Source organism: Chlorocebus sabaeus, chromosome 9 (genome assembly GCF_047675955.1).
Source record: "Chlorocebus sabaeus isolate Y175 chromosome 9, mChlSab1.0.hap1, whole genome shotgun sequence".
NCBI lineage: Eukaryota > Metazoa > Chordata > Mammalia > Primates > Cercopithecidae > Chlorocebus > Chlorocebus sabaeus.
Window position 1 is genome coordinate 127,317,633 of NC_132912.1, and position 20,651 is coordinate 127,338,283.

Here is a 20,651-nt window from a genome sequence, read left to right on the forward strand (position 1 = left end):
CTGTCACCCAGGCTAGAGTGCAGTGGCACAATCTTGGCTCACTGCAACCTCCACCTCCCAGGCTCAAGCGATCCTCCCGCCTCAGCCTCCCAGTAGCTGGGACCACAGGTGCCTGCCATAACACACGGCTAATTTTCGTATTTTTAGTAGACGGGTTTTCTCTATGTTGACTAGGCTGGTCTCGAACTCCTGGGCTCAAGTAATCCACCTGCCTCGGCCTCAGGAAGGCACTTTCAGATAAGAAAATTAAACTAGGTGAAGCACCTGAGTGATTGGCAGGGGGCGGGGGGGGTGCGGGGGTACAAAATGAATCCCCAGGTCACCCAGCATCACAGGGCCATTCAGGGGGTAGAAGGGCCCCTGGGCTGAGACTGGCTCCTGAGACTTAAGGGACATTATTTGTACTTTCAGAGTTTCTATTAGTGCCCTGAGTACTGGCTTATCTTTGCAAGTTTACTAGCAGGTGGAACACGAGGTAGCAGGATTATGATGGCAATGACCTTGAGCACTGCGAATAGCCTGGGCATTTCTACTAGTCACTGCCATTCACCATGGTTCGCCCCGTACTAATAACCTGGAGAGCCAGAAAATCTGAATCTGTCTTCTGAATGTCTTATCCACTCCCGGGATCTCAAACTCAAATGCCTTCCAGGGCCAAGTAGGAAACATAAATGAGAGAAGCATGCTGCACAGGAACCGAGATGATATATGCCTGGTCCACCATGGACGGCTCTGGCTACAGCTAACTGTGGTGGGCTGTTTGGGAAAGAAGACCCAGGCTACTATTCTTCTGGCTTGTTAAGAGAAACTGAAAGTAAAGACTTCTTTGCACAATCTCCTTTTTATGTTCTCAAGAAATTTAAAAATTTGTAAAGCATCATATGAGCCAAACAAATCATGTGTGAGGACCACATCTGGCCGCCAGACCACCAGAGTGCAAACTCCGGTCTAAATGATGCTGACGATTCAGACCCCCTGAAAATACCGAAACAGCTAAGTTTCATCTTGGTTTGAAGACCTCAATGGACTCGCTTGGCCTTAGCGATTCAGTCACGCATTCTCATTGGCACCACTCCCTTGCTCATTCAGTGAGTTCTAGACAGCTCAGACTGTGTGAAATTCCATGCACAACAAAGTAGACCCATAAAACTCCCAATCACAGCCAGCAGAGGCCTGCCTTCCCACCCAAGGACCTGGAGAGACAGTTGATCCAGTTTGTTCACTTGGCCTGATCCCATGGGAGGCTGTGGCACCCATTCCATGGAGCAAACCATGGCATTATCTGAAGTAAAGCAGAGTCTGGGGGCTGCCCTGCCCCCACCAGAGAGCTCCCTTCTGGCCTCGCCCACGAGGTGGGGTAGGGAAACAGTTTCCATGCCAAATACTTCTAACACATGCAAGTAAACCCAGCAGATGGAACAGACAATTCTGGATCCCTGACGCCTCCAGACTGCTGGCTTTGGTTGGGTCATCATGAAGAGAACAGCTGCTTCCTCAATCATGACTACTGCACAGAACAGAGGATGCTGTTTTGATGACTTCTATGCAAGATATAGAAACAAGAGGGGAGTTTCCTGCCTTTTATTTCAAAATAGCCCAGGACAAATGAAGACTTCTTGTACCATAACAACACATTCAAAGGGAAAGTTTGATGGAGTTGGTTTTCTTAAATGTCACCCCACAGTGAGCAACCTACTTCTCTGCCCACAGGCCGTGATAAAAATGTCATCAGGGACCCATGCAGAGGAGCAAGAGATTTCTCTTTGAAACAGCAGCATGTGCAAGACTGGGGACAAAACTAGGTGGTAAGGAGAAACTGGCTTTGTGAGCAGAGGGACCTGGATTTCAAGCCAGGCTCTAGTCCATCACAAGTCACACTCTCTCAGGGACATGGCAGAAGCTCAGTTCCTGCCCAGTGAAGTGGGGCTAGTCACCCCCGGCTAGCTGTGCGATGAGCAGATGGAGAGAGAATGTATGCAGAGTGCTTGGCACACAGTAGGTGCTCAGAAAACGGCAGCACTCTAAAAACAGATAATTTCCATTATAAATGTATTTGTGCCTGGGTTCTTTTGGGCACATGGAATTAGTCTCCCTAATTCCACTACTAGGACAGCAGTGAGAAATTAAGGGCAGAGCCCAATCTCGAATGATCTCACCCTCCACTGGCTGAAGAAGGAAGACACAGGCCATTTCCAGGAGTGGCTGGCTGGAGGCAAGCACAGTGTCAAAGGTGGCAGCGGGATGGGAGGGGGACACGTAATCAAGGCTGGCCTTCCAAGGCTATTCTTTTCCCTTTTAAACCATGTGGGGAAAAAATCTTCCATGTACGACGTCTTAAACACAACTTCCTCCCTACTAGGTACTTCCTTCATGCAACTGTTCTAGAGCTAAGTTCACCAGGCTTTTACTTATCTGATTTTCTTCTTCTTTTCACTCTTGCCCAAGGTCCTGAAAAGTCCTCCTGGTATCTTATTCTTGCATTTTATAAAGGTTTCCATCCTGATTACAGAGGGAGTGGGCATTGTTTAAAGTGTGAAGATTCATGTAGACTGTACCCATGTAAACCAAACATGGAAAAGCCAGCCATTCCCAACAGGAGCGCTGGACCAGACTTCTGACTGTACAATGCATTTCAGAGACTCCAATGTAGACGGCCTGGACTACAACCAGCCCTCTGGTTGTAGTCACACAGCTCTTCTCCACACTCAGAGTCCATCAGCACGCACAGATGTGGGGGAGATGGGGCCAGCACTGATGCGTTCATGCCTGGGTCTGAGGAACTGGAGATCTATGCCCTCCATATTTGCCTTCACCCCTCAAAATGACTCTGCCCCCAGTTAGCTTCCAAAGAGATTCCTATTTAGAGCATTTATGGACCAAGCAAGACAAGAGCTACAGTTCAGCCCAGCTCTAAGCTACTCAACACACGGCATCAGTGTTAGCAGTGGACAACATTTTAAGAAGTAAGTCACATGATTCTAGCTAGCTGAGGGACCTGGAACTCACCTTCCTTTCTCATGCCACACAATAGCCATCATTTTGAATGAATGAAGTAGTTCTTTATCTGATGCCCATGGAAGACATGGTCATTTCATCAGACCACGTATTTCCCATTCCAGCACAGTAGGAACAATGGTATAACCCATCAGGCCCAAATGGCCCAGAGCAGAACAGAACTGAATACATGAAAATGGGATTTCTGCAGGACCCAGCATGCAAACACACATGGGGCACTGGACATGGCAGAATTGATGAGGCCAGTGGCCCCAGTGAACAAGGAGCTGGGGTTACAGACTGCAAAGGGGCATGGCGAGGGCCTGCCAACCGTCATAAGATCTAGGGACAGCCTCTTCACTCCAGGCCCAGGTTCCCTCTGCCACAGCAGACATTCCTCCATCACCTTAGAGTCAACAAACTAATTTTCAATTTTGTGTTTTGGGAGCAGGAAGGTCCACTGTCTTGTCTTTCACCAGAATGCCTCCTCTGCACTTTTGGTTCCCTCAGATTTGGATTCTCCCCACACTGGGACACAGTCTTGTGTGCTCCTACCTGCAATGACAGCAACGTTCTGGGTCTGTGCTGTCCAACGTGAGAGGTGACCAGCACATGCGACTATTGAGCATGTGACATGTGGCTAGTGCAACCAAAGAATGAAGTCCTCATTTCATTTAGTTTTAGTTAATTTAAATCGCCACATGTGGCTACACCTAACATACTCAATAGCCCAGGTCAGGAGTGCAGAGTATTCATGTGGAGAAGAGGTCAGTACATTTTTTTCCTGTAAAGGCCCAGGCAATAAATATTTTAGGCTTTGTAGACACCGTGGTCTGTAAATTCTACTGCTCTGGTGTGAAGGCACCCACAGATGTTACCTACACAAACAGGTGTGGCTGTGTCCCAGTAAAACTTTACTAACAAATGTAGGCAGTGGGCCAGGTTTAGTTATCAGGCTATAGCTTGCCAATCCTGAAGTTGGGAGTTCAAACCCCAGAACTACTGCCCATGAGCTAAACGACCTTGGGCACTTTACCTTACAGAACCCTATATTCTTCATCTACAAAAGCACTCACTTCTCAGCGTGGTGATATGAATTAACTGCGAAGCCTAACACACAGTGGCATTCAAAAAGTACTTGCTGGGCCAATGGAAACGGGAAAGAACTGGGTGCTTGGACTCGCACTATCCTATTTATTCCTCCTCCTCTGTTAAGTAGGCACTATTATTCCCAGTCCACAGATGAGAAAATCACAGCTCAGAGAAGTGAAGTGGCTGAACCAAAGTCAAAAGCCATCAAGTGGCAGCACTAGAACCCGGGGATTCTTTTTACTGGTTCTGTGCCCTACTCTCTCTTCTCTCAGGCTTTTCTAACTGACATCAGCCCTACCCAACATTCTGTCCAACTGGCTGGGCTCATCTGTACTGCCTCGTACTATAAGAGGCTCCATGTATAAAGGAAATCATTAAGAAACACAAAATCAACCTTTTTTTCTTTTTTTTTTAAGGAATCTAAGACGTTGAACTCTACTAGTTCCTGTTATAGACACTGTTCTGGAGCCCATGTCACCAGCAGTAACTCATTGGAACACCTCTCACAAGGCGGCTCCCCTCTATCGTGCAGGGACCCAATGAGGTATGGCATGCTAGACCATCACATGAAGTTCCGGCTGTGGCCCTTCCCCACGTCACCTCCAAAACTATAAAATGCTTCCCCCACCTTGGAGATGGGAGGCCAGAGAGATGCTCCCTGCAGTTCTTTCCAGAGGTGCAGGGGCCTTCACATGGGCTGACGCAGCTCAAACATGAACTGAATGATGGCTTGTTTCTTCCTGCACTTGGCATGAAGACCCAGCTCCTCCCAAGTCTTCTCCTTATCTCCTCCTGCCTATCTCCTCCTCCATGCCTGCCAGGATCAGCCCTGAGCAGAGGAGACGGCAACCTGGGATTGCTGTCTTCTCCTCCAGGGCCATAAGACACCAGTGGCTGTGACCACCATGCTGGCTCCAGTAGACACCAGGGGGTAGGACAAAAATTGAGCCAAAGCTAAATCAGAGACGAGCAGTCAGCCACTGAGGGAACAAGTGCCTGGGTTCCAACTCTCGCCTGTGCCTACACTCGGGGCTAGAAATCAGCCCTGACTCCAACAGCACCCAAAGCCTGGCCAGGCCAATGGCTGCCTCCCATAAGGGACTCCACCCTGGTTCCCCCAGGTTCCACTGATCCACCCAGAAACGGGCGGGATCAGCCATGCTCAGTCGTCGTCTTACAAGTGCAGGGGAAGGGGTTGGCCAGGCAGGAAGCTGGCAGACCCAGTAGTTTGGTGAGCAGACGGACAGGTGAGCAGACGGACACCACGCTGGCCATGCTCCTCCACAGGAGAGGAGCATGCCACCACGTCATGTCTCAGAACAATGACTTCCTGAACTCATGTGTAACATATAAGGACTTACCTGAACTTCACACATGCTTTTAAAAATCATTTTTTGGCCAGGTGCAGTGGCTCACACCTGTAATCCCAGCACTTTGGGAGGCGCAGGCGGGTGGAGTACCTGAGGTCGGGAGTTCAAGACCAGTCTGGCCAACATGGTGAAACCCCGTCTCTACTAAAAATACAAAAATTAGCTGGGCATAGTGGCACACGCCTGTAGTCCCAGCTACTTGGGAGGCTGAGGCAAGAGAATCACTTGAACCCAGGAGGTGGAGGCTACAGTGAGCCGAGATCACGCCACTGCACTCCAGCCTGGGTGACAGAGCGAAACTCCGTCTCAAAAAAAAAAAAAAAAAAAAAAATCTTTTTTTTCCCCAAAGCAAGTTAGAACTCATTTTCCTGTGGTCTATCACATACTCTCCTGAACCTAAGTGTCTGATCCCCTCTCTGCTCCAACTTCTGGCCATACAGCTCTTTCACTCCAGTTTGCTGCTCAACTTTTGGCCTATGTGGACGCAGCCAGGCCAGATCCTCTTTTACTTTCTTTTCTAACAGGTGAAGGCATGTGCTAACCTCCCCAGGAATGAGATGAATAGAGAGGTTTACTGTTAAAATCAAAACCATCTGCGGCTAACTTACTCACTTTCTTCTTCCCTCAGGAGTAAATGCAGATGAGCAAAACCCTACCAACCCTGGAAAAGACACCCCACAAAGCCAAGATGGGCTGCTAACTGCAGTTTTGCCTCTGCCTCTGCACAGGTTCAGTATTTTTCTTAATTCTCCTCTTCTGGGCCCAGGTCACATGCCACACAGTCAACGGGGCCTGGAATCTGGGCTGGCATCTGAGGGCGGCGGAGGCCTCAGGCGCACTGGCCTCCAGGAGTCAGGTGACTCAGGCCCGCCATTCTCGATTGTCTGTGTCAGCAGCTTCCCCCTGCCTTTGAGAACACCGGTGAGAACAGGCTATGACAGAGCCCAAGAGGCACGGAAGCTCCTTCTTCCATCGCACCAACATGGTTAGGTGCCTGTTTTTCCCTTTAAATAAAAAATAGTTTTACACTGAATTGGACTGTTTCAACTCACACGCCAGAACTTTGACTTCTTTAGTTCCAGTGCAGCACAGGCAAGAGGTTCTAGAAGCTCTTGGGAATCCCAAGTGCCCCCGCTAACTGCGAGAGTTTTGCCTAAAAATAAACAAAGACCACATCACTCTGGCCAAGGCGGCACTTGATGAAAATTCTCAGAGGCTAGTCTCATGCTTCTCCAGGAAGGTCACTCCAAGGTCAAAAAGCTGGGCCCCTGGGCAGTGGCGCCCCGAAGGTGGGCCTTCTCCCAGCACTTCGTCCTTCCCTTTACTGCCATCCTGACCTAGATCAGCTCCGCTCCCCTCTGAAATCTACACTCTTCTCACCCAGGCTCCAGGTCTCCCAGATTCCCTGACACAGTCTCATGCTGCTCTCCTGGTCTGGAATATCTCCTCCTCCCCATTCTTCATCTGTCTAAACTCCTACTCATTCCTCAAGGCTCAGGTCAGCTGTCACCCCCTCCAGGAAGCCTTCCCTGCCCTCCTCTCTTCAGCTCAGTTAGAGAGACCTTCTATGACTTCCAGAGGACAGTGTGACTCACCAGTACCTTGTGTAAACATATCTTCATTCATTTATTACACTGTGTCTGGCACATAGTAGAACCTCAATAAACACCTGCAGTCCAACTGTCCATAACATGAGCTATGAACTCCCTAAAATCAGGGATTCGGTAGATGCATCTCTGAATTCCTCGGGGCCTGATGACGTGCCTGACATACAGAGTAGATGTTACTCCATACTGACTGAATTGCACTGAGCCTGGGGGCCACCACCATGGCAGGTATGTTCTGTGCTTATCACAGGAACAGTGACACACCCAAGGAGGACACAGCGGGCGAGGATGACATACTCCACCTGGCAGATGAGTTCTGTCACATCCATGAGACCAGAGGCAGCCGAGACACCTCGGAGACCTCCCTTATGCAGCCCTCGCTCACAAAGCTTCAGGATCTCATCGTCCTAGCAGAAGGTCTGCTTCAAGGCCACCCATGCCCAGCCACCTTGGTGGTTCCTCTGAGAGGATGCTCTAGGACCAGCCCCAGAGGGGAGGGGCTGCCACAGTCTGGAGTCAGGGCCCCCTCCCAGAACCTAGTAAACAGCATGAGTCTTCACACCCCAAACAAAGGGGTCTCCCTCAAAGCTACCCAAAGTGCAGCAGGAAATCTCATGAGTCAAGACTGTCCATCCTGTTCACCCCACAGGATGCCAGCCAGCCCTAGACTCATGAGGAGTGATGCTCACCAGACCCAGGGAATAGACGCATCAGGAGTCAGAGGCCTGCACCAACAGAAGCCCAGGTGGTGCAGCCTGGACCCTTCCCTCTGTCCTCCAAGCCAAGGGCTCCTTTCAAAGCTTCAGCAAGCTTAGATGAGCTCTTACTCCTGCAGACACTGAGGTCAGGTTCAGGTGGCAAAGGGATCTAGAAGCAGCCAGAATCACACCGCAGGCTGAGCCAGGGGCAGGCGCCCCAGCTGCAACCACATAACCCGCACCCAGAAGACGCTGACTCCAGGTGTCCAAAGCAGCTCCCCCAACATGAGAGGAATAGCAAAAAACAAAGGTGCCCACTGCAAAGCATCTAAACAGAATCCAAAAGGTGGTAAGTGGGCCCCTTACTCTCAGTCTAGGTAGGGGTGCAGCCATTAATTCCTTGGTTTCCAAAGAATTCATTTACAGAAGTGTGGGTCGCAGCAGAGCCAAGACGGTGAGGCCACATCACGACCCATACATGCATTTAACTTTCTATGCTTAGGACCAAAACTAAATCACTTTTGGTAAACAAAGATTTAGTTTCCTAAAGAAAAAACTTAAAAGATTTCACCAGTCTCAACTCTTGGTAACAGACACACTGCAAACTAAACTGTAATGCACACTTTCAACTTTTCCTCCCAAGAAAACCCTGCGCTACCTGAGAGAGGAGGATGCTGGAGGAGAAAAGGCTCTATCTGCCCCAGCCTGACCCGTCCAGCCAAGCCCAACTCCAGCTGAAGTCCCCTCTGCTCTGTCCTGTATCTTGTCACCACTGACTGACCTCCTCAGGGCAACCTGCCTGACTCCCTTCCTTCCGGCCCTCCTTCAGTCCTCACAACAGCACATGATTGCCACGGGCTGTGTGAGATATTCACTAACGTTTGGGGGGCTCTAAGTGTCCCCACGTGTGGTCTCATTCAGGGTCCCGAACCTATCGGTTGGGGTTGCTGTCAGCACTGTCATACTCCAGGTGAGGGAATGGGGGCCAGAGACAGTCACCTGCTCAAAGGCACAAGGCATGGCCAACAAAGGGCAGACCTGGGATTTGAACCCAGGCTTCTGATTCCAAAGCTGAATGCTACTTTTGCCCTCAATGATACAGAACTGGGTTTCACCTAGATTCTGTCCAAAGTTCCTCTGTGATGCCAAAGAGTCCCCATTCTTCCTGCAACCACAAGAAGCACCTGGTTGGCATGCAGCTGACCACGAGCTTTGCAGCAGAACCCCTGCTTGCCCAGTCACACTCATCTCCTACCTGGCATCGCTCTGCAAGGCACTACGCCTGTTGCAACGGGCTTCTCAAACAAGCTCTAAACTGATCTTCCTAAAAATGTTGGGTGGCAGGACCAGCAAGGTGAGAAATCGGAGGCTCAGAGAGGGTTACAGGGCAAATTAGGTCCAGCAAGTAGGCAGTCTGTGCCCACTACCTTCCAGCCAGGAAATTCAATCGTTTGACTGCCAAAGGGATTCCATGGGAGAACGGTTCCTACGGCCCGGTCCCCACGATCATGCCACAGAGGGGCTTCCCTGCATCCTGCTCTCCTTCTGGAGACTCAAAACCACAGACACCTCTTTGCCCCCGGGGCTCAGGAGCCAGGCTCCCTCTCCTCACCCAGATCATGGAGAGAGTCAGCTGCAGAGAACTTCTTTCCACCTCCAAACATGCAGAGAAGCTGCTCCCAGCCAGCGGACTGAAACTCCCTCCGCTCCCAGGCCCATGGCCAAGACCAATGCCAGAGCAAGGGGAATTCCAGGCAGGGCCGGAGGCCTCTCCCAGCTGGGCTTTGTCTGTCAGGGTGCTTCAGGCTTCAGCCAGAGGGCAGCCTGGGAGGGAGGGTGGCCTCCACGAGGTGGGGGCAGGCAGCAGCAACTGGAACCTGCATAAGCTACCTCTCCTGCACAAGGCACGGTCCAGCTGCCAGGACACACAATGGCCCCAGACAGGACCTGTACAAACCCAGCTATCCAGGAGCTCGAGGGCCCACCCACGCCCCCTCCTAGAAGTTGCAGCATGGCACCCGGACAGGAGCTGCCAGGGAACGCCCACTGGGCAATGCACATGTCTTACAGCAGGAACTCTCCTCCCCTGGTGAGCACTGGATGGAAAAGCAGCAGGGTGTGGTAGAAAGAATACAGGACTGAGGTCAGCTGGGCCAAGTTCAAATCCCAACCTCCCCTCTCAACCTGGGGTGAGTGATTTCTCCAGGCAGCATGTCTTCAGCAATGAAATTGGGCTAGTTCCTGAGCCATAGGTTGTGCTGACGATTAAATGAACTAATGAAGTAAAGTGCCCGGCTCCACACTGGACACCCAGCAGATGTCCAATCGATGTCTGCTGAATGAATATGGAAATTGTAGCCCTGAGGAAACACCAATTCTCTTCTCCCTTCACTCAGCCCAAACCCAACTCCCCACAGCGGGGGGAAAAGCCCTTATTCACTACTCACCACCACCACGACACAGCCAGGCAGACTGACACTTTTGGCATAGAGGCCAAAACCTTTTTCATCAAACTCACCTTACAAGGTTTCAGCACCTTCCATTGGGGCTGGTGGGTGGGGACAGGGGATGGATAGCATGTTTCACTTGGCTAATGAACTCTCTGAGCAATGATCGAGTTCACCTGCTGGTCTATGCTAAAGCAGGCTGTCCTGCAAACAAGAATAAGGTTCCACGTCATGAGAGCACAGCAGTAGGGCAGGGACTCAGGAGACAGAGGCTGCACCTTTGAGAACTGGCTACAGGACCCTGGGAGATTCACCTCACCTCTTAAGGATCAGACCTCTCTTCCAGAAGTTTACATCAGCAGGCCCAAGAAGCTCTCGCTCTCCAGGCACCCTGGCCATTCCAAACACAATTCTATGAAATGTCATCCTGAGTATGTTCACAGGAAGACAGGCTCTGAGCTGTCAGGGACAACCAAGTGCCTGATAGAGTGACATTCACTGCAAACCTGGGTGAAAAAGACTCACCACTCACTGAGAGTTGCCAGGATATGCCCTGGAACCTAACTGCATCTTTCCTCCCCTGAGCCCCAGGGGCACATGGTGTGCCAAACCCCCACAAGGAACAAGACCACTAGGACCGTGGGGAGGAAGGGCCTGCATGAGAACTACCCTGACACCACAACCTGAGTAAAATCTGTCCCCTTCAATCTGGAAAGAAGGTGGTTCAGAGGGACTGTGCTGAATCTTGGCCCAGCAGAAACAGAAATGACCTCGAGGATGCCCACAGCAGACACTTCCCCTAGGGACGGTGCCTTTCAGATGCCACTTCACCGAGACATAGCAGCAGTCGCAGCAGAATATGCCAATAGGTTTGCTCCACTCCCGAATATGAAAGCCCCCAATCTCCTGCTAAGGAATAGGGAAACTAAGGAATAGACCCCTAGGTATGCATGGGGTCTATTACAGCCCTCACTCCTCAGTCTTGGATGCACAAGAGAATCGATTCAGGAACTTCAAAGATACCAGTGCGGGATTGTTGCCCACCCCTCCAAGATTGTGATGTAATTGGGCCTGAATGCAGCCTGGGCATCTAGATTTTTTTTTTTTTCAACCTTCCCGGGTGACGCTAATGTGCAGCCAAGGTTCAGAACCACTACTCTAGCTTCTAGAAGTTCCAGCACTCTCCTACAAACTCTTCAGGGGCAGAAAGGACAGCATGCCCAGCCAGGCAGGCCTTGCTAGAGATGGGTCTCCTTATTCTTCCTTCAAAACACACGCATACTCACACACCCCCGCCCCCAGAACCAACCTGCAAAGAGCCATCTGTCTGAGACAGAATGCAGGGCCGCTACCCAGCCCTGGCTGGGGCGTACCAAGTTCAGCCACACTGGAGGATATACAATTGTGTTCAGTGACTTGATTACTTTAGGCACATAAACAAAATATGATATTGTACAGACCCGGAGTGGCAAACACCACATCATAATTTACTCTGAGACATCTGAATTACAAATGCAAAAATAAAAAAAGTTGGAAACGCTTTTAAGAATCTCTTTGAATGGAAAACGGAATCTGAATAAATGGCGGTGCTTCCAGTGGGCTGCCAGGTTTACTTCCTGTTTCCCCCAGAAGGTCACCGGAAATGTTTTCTTGTGAATCTACCTTTTCTGAGATTGAAGCAAAACATCTCAGCCTCCCAAACTATGGCACTACCTTTGGTCCTATAGTACATGCAGATTTCAATCACTCCAAAAAAAAACACACACACACACAGCCATAGGAAAGGGGAGTGGAGGGGAAAAGGCAGTTAAAAGTTCTAGGTTTCCCTGTGGTGTTAACAAGACTAAACAAAATTTCTGCTTTGAAATAAAACAGAACCCAGTGCCTCTATCGTATGAATACACAGCACAGCGTATAGAAAGCAAGCAGGCTCTGAAGGGACAGAGCTCCTTCCTGGCTTTCTGCCTTCCGGCTATGTGGCCTTGGGCCGGTTACTTGGCCTCTCTGAGCCTCAGCTATAACTGCAGGTTTGCTTTGAGAATTAGAAAATGTATACAAAGCCCAGGGCCCTGGGTGGGCCTTCAACAACCAGTGGGTGCTGCTATTATTCTTTGAACAATCTGCACCCATTTCAGCTAAATCCTTGGGAATCACATTATACCAGCGCAGGGGAAGAATCTGTTTCTTTGTTTAATGAGAGAACAAAAAGAGTGAGTGGAGAAGTCAGGAGTTAGCCTGCCACCGCATTCTGGGGTCAAATGGGCTGTTTACCAACATGATTTGCTTTCACCCTCCTGAGAGTGGCACTGTGGAAAAAGTCCTTCCCAAGACTTACAGATGCCCAAGAGGCAATGTGGTTTCCATGATATTCCAGCATGGTCTGGCCAAGCTGTCCCCCATCCCCCATGCAAAAGCCAGCTTCCCCGTGCAGCCCCCACAGCAGGAGAGAGGGAGAACCATTAAAGAAGCGGGGGTGCCTGTCACACTTCTCTGTAACCCCTGACGTGATGTGAAATTCTACAAGGTAGACCCTTTGAAATGCAAAATCTTCCAGAGTCCTTCAAATGTGTTTTTATTTTCTCGGGTTCCTAAGGCTGCTTTCAGATCCACCCATCAGTATTTCCCCCTCTCAATCAACCCACATTTAACAAAAAAAAAAAAAAAGAAAGAAAAGAAAAAACAAGAAAAACCCAAGGACGTCTCTATTTTTCAGAAAAGCTCAAGTATCTCCAATCACTGTGAGGAGAAAGAAAATAAAATCTTCAGCTCCAGCCTCCTTGCATCACTCCAAGATACCCAGAAGCCAAGTTTCCTCTGGAAGATTCCCTCCCATCCTAGCCAGCACAGCAGTCTGTTGCTCAGATCTCAGAGAACTTTCTGAGATAAGAATTCAAGTTCCCCCGACCCAAGTTCGGTAAGGTTAAGACAGGCACCACCAAAACCACAACCCGCAATATACCAAGCCCAAATCTTGCCCCAAAACCCGGTGCACAGGAGGTTTGGATTAAGCATCAAAGAAGTTACCTTAAAGTTGTTTGGCAAAGAAAAATACTTCACTGTAAGAAGAACCCTAGGGAACGGTAAATTGCTTTTGAATATGGACTTTTCAGTGGCGCAGTCATTAATCATGTTAACGTAAACTGCGCTACAACAAAAATTTTCTAAGCAAGTCTCAGGGCACATCAGCATATCTAAGCCTCTGGGTTTGTTTCCAAAGTTCACATCCCGGCAGGCAATGAAACTGCTGTTAATGGGGTCAGCTATTACAGTGCCGTCCCCAACCTTGGGCCATAATAAAGGTGACTCAGCCATCCAGAAAAAACTCTCAAAGTTACGCAGGAAACAAACAAATTAATCAGAGAAAGAGAGTCAATGATTTTTGGAAGGTGTATTCATTGAACAAGTTTAAACAGAAACTCTCCCTGGATGATCGGACTGACACTTCAGGAAGGAGCTGAGGGACAACAATCAACACTCCTCCCAGCACCCAAGTCCCCTGGCCAGACCCTTTGTGGAGTGGAGGGGAAGGCAGCAGCCGGATGAGGCGAGGAGGAGAGTCCAGCAGAACTAAGCTTCACTGAGCCCCGCCAGCTCCAGCCATGTGCTTCGTGTTGGCAACAAACCGGTTCTTTCAAGAGAAGAAGAGTCTGACAAAAAGGACAGCTGCAGCAAAGCAGAAGCTAAGGGTAAAAACCTCTCCAAAGCCGTATAGGGATTCTCCCCTAAAGTTAAACAAACAAAACACCATTGGGGTTTCCAAGGACTAGTTAATCTATTAGTCTTCCCCTTGCTGGATCAATTAAAGAGAGTCCCTCCACATCTGGTTTCCATAGAAAACCGAAACTTGTATTATCAGCACATTACATAACAAATTATGCCTGCAGGTTTCTTTTATTACACATCAGAGAGGTGTGTGTGGTGGTGGTAATGATGGGGGTTGTGCCGATCTGAGTATTTGCTTATTTTAGTCTTTTTATTTAAGGGTAAGAACAGAAAGTTTTCCATACAATGCGCAATTTAACTGCAGAAAGTCACGCCACCCAAATAAAACATCAACTGAACAATCCGAAGGTGGGCCCAGAGCTCAGTCTTCAGGGCCCAAGGCAAGGAGTGAGAAGGCTGTGCTTTTTAAAAGAGCTCTGCAGCGTCCCCTGCTGCCAGCTCCTAATATTTAAACACGGCTCTCTCTCTGGCCTCCAGAAGGGGAGAGCAGGCTGGCCCTTCCTGAGCTTCAATCAAGGGTCAGGCGCCTGCTCACTGGACCCGCTTAAAGGAACCCAAGCCCGCTAGGCTTCTATAGGGAGGATGGGGAAGCTAGTGGGGCAGTAAGGGAATCAACAAGGCGAGAGAAAGACTAAAACATGCAGACAGAAAGGGCCCAGGAAATAAGACCAGGACTTCCCATAAAATGTCAATTAAGCGTAACCACCACAGTGACAAAAAGGTATCATAAAGCTCTTTCCAAAAGAACTTTATGAACTTCCAAAATGCTATGTGCAACATAGCCCAAGTTGAAAAGAGAAGAGGGAAACTGAGTGAAAACATTATGAACCAAGACAGTGGAATGCTCTACTTTGTCCTGAGAATAATGGAACATTCAAGTCCACCTCTGTGGCAATGAGGTTGCTAGTTTCTATTTAAAAACTTGTCTTTGATATCAAAATGACTGCACATGAATCTTACCTTCCCAAAAGAAAATAGGAAGTAGTTGGGCAACATCATTTGATTTCAAATAGCTTCATTCTCTGAAGGAATGTTTGGAAGAAAAAAAATACAGGCCTTCCCCACGCCTCTCCTTAGCTTTCTAACCTGAAAAAGCGCCTGGAAGCTGGATCGGCACACTCCCAGGTCTCATGATGGGTGACAGCCAAGTGCAGACACAGAGTCAAGGGCTACCAATCCTGATCCAGACCTTCTCCCACTGAATGGGACGATCAATTGGGACAAGTAGCTGTTTATGTAGTCCACAGCTAAAGGTGGGGTGGGGGACCCTGTAGACCTGCAATTCAGTATCAAAACTGTAACTGACACACGTTACTCTTAAATAGCTAAATTAAAATGAAACCAAAACCTAGCCTAATAAGGAACAGTCAGTTTCACCTGGTCGGCTAACTCCATTCCTTCCCAATTCCTCAAACCAGGTGGCATCTTTTAAACGAGTCCAGGATCTGGAGCAAGGAGGAATCTCCCTGCCAGCCGGTGGGGACTGCTGGGAACACATATGCTAGCATGTCATTTGGAAGTCTGCTAATATGTTGTAAGCAGCACAAGACGCTTGCCTGGCTTCCCAGGCCAATAAACAATGCCATTCCAACTCCTGCAGCAGTCAATAGGAAACAGTCTCTTTTCTCCACCATCCAACAATTCAACAAACATTTGTTCCTGTTGAACAACCGTCAGCCTGGCTCCATCTGCACCCGCTCCAGCAAGGCGAGCGCAGCGGCACAAATGCCCACCCCAGGATCCCAGACCCGGAATGCAAGCCATTCCGGGGGCCACTTTCCTAACACCACCGAGTCCAGAGATTGTACCGTATGGAAGACTCGGAGTGTGGCCTATAGGAGGCAGAATCCCATTCATCAAACGCTGCAAAGAGCTTTTCTTTGTTCACCATCGTCCTAAGTACAGTACGTGTTAATGAGCCTGGGCGGTCAGATGGAAGGAGCTCGGCTTCAGGGGGCGTCCGAACGCGAGGGACCCGGGCAAACCTGTCCGTGCGGTTCGTCGCTGCTGCGGCGCCCCGGCCCGAACCACGAGCATTGTTCCCCAAGTCCGAAGACGGGGGTGGAGAGCTGGGGGCTGGGGGACACGGTGGCGGGCGGGGGAGCGAGAACACACTTGGGACAACACAAACCGCAAACCCTCCCCGGATTCTGGGTGTCCTCGATTCTTTCGTCTCTGCCCCACCAAGAGAAACCCTGAGCGCGTAACCTGCCTCCCACGGGCTTGCAAAATCCAAGACAGGCAAAAATGTGACTTGACCAGTGTGCCTGTGCCGGACGGCCCTTCTCGCCATGTGCAAAAGCCACGCCGACGCGGACGCCCCCACTCGCAAGCCCCAGCCGTGGCCTCCCCGCGGGCTTCCCCCGCCCGGGACAGAATGCCCCCTTCACCACCATCCTGACCGCCCCGGACAGTCCAGCAGCAGCGGAGCCCGCCGCCTCGCGCCCGCATCCCGGGGGTGACGGGTGCAAACTTCCGCGAACAAAAGAGTTGTCTGCAAACGATGCGGGAACTTCGGGGCGAATGGGGACGCCCGGCTCCCGAGACTCCGCGCCTCCTCCGCAGAGGCTAGTCAAGGCTCAAGTCGAGACGCGGAGAGGACACCCCTGGACGCAGCAGTCCCCGCGGCCGCCCGCCCGTCCTGGCCTGGGGAGCGCAGACTTTTCCGCCGCAGCCAGGCTTGTTCGTCCCCATGCCTGTGCTCTGACAAGTCTCACGCCTGCATCAGGGGCGAGACCGAGCGCCCGGAGAAACCGCCCGACCCAATCCAAACGCGAAACAAGGCAGAAAAAAAGACAACCAGCAACACTAGTTAAAAAAGAAAAAAAAACCAGGCAAGCCCATTGCACACTCGAGCCAGGCTCCCTCCAGCCGGCGGCCGGGACGCACCCGGCCCGGACCTCGCTCGGGGCCAGCCCCCCGGCCCCCGCCGCCGCCGCCGGCCCCGGGTCGCTTACTGTGCGCGGCGGGGCGCTCCGGGCGCGGACCCCGCGCCGTCACCGCCAGCGCTCGCCAAGTCGTTAGGGCTGCCCGCCGCGCGTCCGCCGCGCGCACGCTCGCCTGCCGGCGCCGAGCGCTTTGTACGAGCGGCTCCCGGGGAGGAAATCGACTTGTCACTTCCTGAAGTATTTGCAACTCGTCCCTTTAACCGGCACCGGCCAGGCCGCCCGCGCCCGCCGCCGCCGCGGGGCCGCCCGACAGCGGCTGCGTGAACTCGGCCCGGCGCTCAGCGGGCTGCGTCGCGGGCCCGGGCGGTAGGCGCGGCGGCGGCGTGCAGGAGGCAGGAGGCAGGCGGCGTGCGGCGGCGGCGGCGGCGGCGGCCGAGTGTGCAGTGCGCGCAGCCGCCGATGGGCGGGGAGTGGGGGCTCGCGGCGCGCCGCGGGCGGGGCTAGAGGGCGTCCTGCGGGCTCCGCCGCGCGCCGCTCGCCGCGCTCGCGCCTGCGAGGCCCTGGGACGCGGGAAGTGGCCCCGGGCCTGGGCCGCGCCACCGCGGCTGCCCGGGCCCCGCGCCAGGGGCCCTACGGGCTTCTCTCCCCGCCCCCCGCACGAGCCGGGATGAAAACGCTGGGCCACATAGGCTTCAGGCGTGCAGCTTCCGGGTTGTTAGGTGCCGAGGTTTAAAAGAAACGGTCACTTCAGTGGCGTGCAGGACAGCGGGCGGATGGGGTCGCGGCGCGGGGGGGACCTTGAAGTGTTGTCACACTTTGGGAAAATAAAACGCAAGTTTCCTAACTCGGGGCGCTGATCAAAATGAAGGAATGTGTACTTCAGAAGCCACATCCAAAATACATGCAACTGGCGAAGGAAGGATTTGTGGTTGCTAAGCAGAGGCAGAGCATGTTTAGTTCTGTAACTTAGGATGTTGACTTAAGTTCAGGAATGTAACCCTGATAGAATAAGCAGAGTATTTTCATTGTGCTGCTCACCTGGGGGAGGGGGATTGTTTTCCTTGTGAAGTGAAGCCCTAGATTTCCCATTACTCCTTCCTACCGGTGTATGTTATTTTATTGACCTTGTATCCAAAAAACAATTTTTAAAGAGAAGGTTTTTTAAAACCCCCTATGCCTGTTTTGTGTTCTCCTTTGCCAAAAAAACAAAACACCTCATTACTTTACATGGATTGTGTCTGCGCCATTTGAATGGTTCTATTCATAAATAGGGAAACTTTTTCTGCTGCTTCTAGGAACATTTAATTGGTTTTAATCCAATGTTTCAATCCCAGTATCAAACATAAATGAACAATTAACTTCTTGAGCTTTGTGCGCTTGGGAAACTATTACATTTCATGCTATTGCTGAAATAGTTCAGAATATCATCACACTGGACCCATTCTTTTCAGAAAAGCATGAACTGACATCTCCTTTCACACTACAGCTCACTCCACTGAGTTCTGCTGCATGATTAGAATGGACAGCAATCACTGGAAAGGATATGAGTCTATTCATTTCAAATTACATGATGTGGGATAGAGTCAATTCATCCTAAGAAAGCCAAAATGAACATACAGAATACAGAATACTAAGATACTGATACCCTTACCCATATACGTTGCTTTTTAAAAATGCATTAAGGACCAATCTCGAAAGGAACAAGATCCAAGAACCGATGGTAAACAAAAGAAGGCCCAAGGAATAATTTTAAGAATGCTGCTATGCTTAACCGAAAGAGTCAGTGTTTCCCTAAAGCTATCTGATATCACACAATCACCTCAGCGTTTGAGGGCTTTAAGGACAAGAGTTTAATTTACTAACTTTTTATTAGGAAGCCTAGAGTGACTCCTGCTGGCAAACATTCAGTTTATTCCGACAATTACTAGTTCATCAGGTCAACTTAAAAAACAAGATGCAGGGTCCCAAGCGTGGAAACAATTATTACAACCATTATTCTTGTTGCTTTCAGGATGATTTGCATTTCACATTCCAAGGATGGTGGTCATGGCCAGTTCCTCTGCTGTAACACCTCCTTTCCAACCTAAAGCAGCCTGTTTTTCTGGTTCTGAGGCTTTCTTGAGGCTGTCTAGAACTAATATACTTGCTTAAGAAGTTATGCTATTAACCAATAAATAGTTACTTCTCATTTTCTAGATTTGTATCTCCAAAGACTAAAAAGATACATAAAGACCTGTGTCACACTTAACCTTCCATACTATAGGCTCTTCCCACATGATGTAATAATCCTACAGCTATATTATAAAACACCCTCACTTCTTAGTGCTCAGCTCCATAGTTCTTTACTATGAAAAAATTCTACCCAAAAAATTGTTATATTAGAGTTCTGCTCAATTCAGAAGAGTAGCTAAAAACGTAGAACTCTGGATTTAAAGCTATGTAAAAGCTGCAATGGGGCAGGGACATGAAGCTAAACTCTCTATCTTTGTTCAATCCGAAATGGTCAAACCAAATCAAAACCAGATTTTGAACACAACCAGACACCTAAATGCAAATTCATAGGCCAGTTTAGGAATAAATCCATAAATAATCTAAAAACTATTACTTGTAACTTTTCCGTTATCATCAACCAATGCTAACCTGATTAAGCCAGAGAACACCCTGGGAAATATAAAATGCAAGGATTACTTGCAGTCTTACTTCAAGACCAATATATGATGGCCCCGCACAATGGCTCACGCCTGTAATCCCAGCACTTTGGGAGGTCAAGGTGGGCGGATCACTTGAGGTGAGGAGTTTGAGACTAGCCTGGCCAACATGGTGAAACCCTGTCTCTATTAAAAATACAAAAATTAGCCAGACATGGTAGCAGGCACCTGTAATCCCAGTTACTCAGGAAGCTGAGGCAGGAGAATCGCTTGAACCTGAGAGGCAGAGGTTGCAGTGAGCCAAGATCGCACCACTGCACTCCAGCCTGGGTGACAGGAAAAGACTCCATCTCAAAAAGAAAAAAAAAGAAAAGGAAAACGGGGGAAAAAAAAAAGAAAAACAAGCAAACAAAATATATGAAAACCAGTGATAAAACACAACAATCCTAGTTCCCCCAAAGGAGGACTACCAAATAGAGGCACACTTGTGTGTAAACTATGAAACACATTTCCACTCAAAACTGCTTGGGAGATAGAAACTGAGTATCATTCTATATTAGAGAGCTCCCCTATTATAAGTTTAAAGCTCTTAAGCAACAGGAGACAATAAGGGTGTGTTTTATTAAGGGTGTAACCTACTAAAACTTGTATCAACAAGCTAATAAAAGTATTCACCTAAGCACATTTGTGCAGAGGAGGGTAAAGGTTGGGTTTTGATATGCACTAAGGAGTGTCCTAGGTAGTTAGTGGGTGTTTTATTTTTATGCCTTTAGAACCAGATAAATGTGACATTCACACAAAGAGCTGAGCTTTGAGGCTGGAACAAGTACCAGCAAATGTTCAGTTTTTCCCATCGAATCTATCTGTATGTATGGTTGTAAAAAGAGCTCACCATGAAAAAATTATCAACTGGTTTGAGAAAATAACATACTATCCTTTTCAGACTAACAAGTGAAGTAAGCAAACGCCAAAAGTTATACACTGGACCCAACAGCAGTATGCAGATGCACGTGTATTCACCCCTTTATTTGGCTTCCAAAAGCCACTGCCTCTTTGTCACAACCCTTGTATTAAAAGCCAGTCATTCACATTTCACACTGTTCTTTCTACATTTGAAAAGATCTTTTTTAAAGCAGAACCTTTTAAAATTACTTATAATAAATTATGAGAAGACAGACATCACC

General features: G+C 49.6%; 1 protein-coding gene across 1 annotated transcript in view; it reads right to left on the bottom strand.

Annotated features, from left to right (window-relative positions):
- The window catches only part of EEF1AKMT2 (EEF1A lysine methyltransferase 2), an 84,683-nt gene that overhangs the window by 20,272 nt on the left and 43,760 nt on the right, over positions 1-20,651 (bottom strand). The window lies entirely within an intron of this gene.